The sequence below is a fragment of the Penaeus monodon genome, chromosome 23 (genome assembly GCF_015228065.2).
Source record: "Penaeus monodon isolate SGIC_2016 chromosome 23, NSTDA_Pmon_1, whole genome shotgun sequence".
Classification (NCBI taxonomy): Eukaryota; Metazoa; Arthropoda; class Malacostraca; order Decapoda; family Penaeidae; genus Penaeus; species Penaeus monodon.
Window position 1 is genome coordinate 23,226,594 of NC_051408.1, and position 1,458 is coordinate 23,228,051.

General features: G+C 35.5%; 1 protein-coding gene across 1 annotated transcript in view; it reads right to left on the bottom strand.

The window, feature by feature from the left end:
* LOC119587898 (trafficking kinesin-binding protein 1-like) overlaps positions 1-1,458 on the bottom strand; it is a gene marked incomplete at both ends in the record, with an annotated part of 19,895 nt that overhangs the window by 4,749 nt on the left and 13,688 nt on the right.

The following is a 1,458-nucleotide window of genomic DNA, read 5'->3' on the forward strand; positions in this document are numbered from 1 at the left end:
TCCCAGCATCAACAAGCATCATATTTCAGCTCAACTCAGCAATACTTACCATTTCTGGATTCACATCCACACTTGCACTCAAATAGGAACCCACAACCACTACAAATCACTTGCTAAGAGAAGCTGGACATCTAGTCCCTTTAGACTTTTTTTTCAACTATGAGGTCTGATAGGACTTTAAGGACTTCAATGAGACAATTTCTGAGATGGATACCTATTGTGCGACGTAGGTGTTGATGATCATTCATCATTTTTCATGAATACCAAAAGTAATCAGAGAACAGAAAATTAACCTACATGATAGCAATATCTCACCCCATAAACAATAATTTTGCAAACAAAGGCAGTTAAGAGAAAAAAAAATGCAGTGATGAAAGTTAGTTTAGAAATTTTGCAACAAAAACAGATAAGTACTTTCTATGAACAGCAATAGCTTAATAACAATAGTCCAATTTCCCATAATCATAGTTTCATGTGTGATTTGCGGAAAATGCTATTTGTCACAATAGGGCAATCAGGCTGAGCTTTTTTCCCCACATCCTTTTCTTTATCAATGTGATGCATGTAAATTCCATAAATATATTTGGTACTATTTGGCAATTTTTCTCCAGCCACACCTAAATCCTCGTCATACCCCAAGTTCCCTTTTGGGCACTCTTCTCCTTTAGCCGAAACATATAAATGTGTTTGCCAACCTCTTTCTTCTTAAGAATGGATGTTGTGAGTGTGAATTAGTAATTCTGGCACATATTTCATCAAGTCCAAACCTTAGTCTTTCCCCTCCCACACATCCACACATCATACTATTACATATAACAGTTAATTCCAAAATAAACATGCTAGACATAGTTATTTCCTGGCATTCATTGTCTTTTATTAATATACATCTAGATAAAACAAATATATGTGAACAATACCTTACTATTTTCTACTGTATAAACATGTTTGTACAAGTTTATTATGTTTTATTTTAGAAATTAAGACATTACCCTTTTTTATATTTTTTGGGGGGAAAAAAAAACCCTTCCAAAACACTTAAAGGGAAAGAAAAAAAAAGAAAAGGGGCTTTTATAGAAACCCAAGAGGTGTAATGCCTCATTAGGGCAAAGGATTTTTTTAGGTTAAATCTGTAATCACAGGAAAAAAAAGCTTTAAAACTCCCTTTTTAAATTCCCAATAGCAGTAATTGTTTTTAAGGTTTTCAACGGGGTCCAAACTGGGAACCTATCCATTTTTGACACATGACCCCATCCGGGTTCCCGGGCCCAGGAAAATAGGTTTTCCCCCTTTGGGTAAAAAAACAATTCCAAGGCCCCAGAAAGCCCCTTTCCCCCTGCGCCAATTACTTTCGGGGCCCCCCTTGTTCCCAAACCCCACTAAAGCAAACCCCGTTAAAAAAAAAAAAAATCCGAACCCCGGGGGTTTTCAAAAAAATTTTTTTTTTTTAAAAAAATTTTT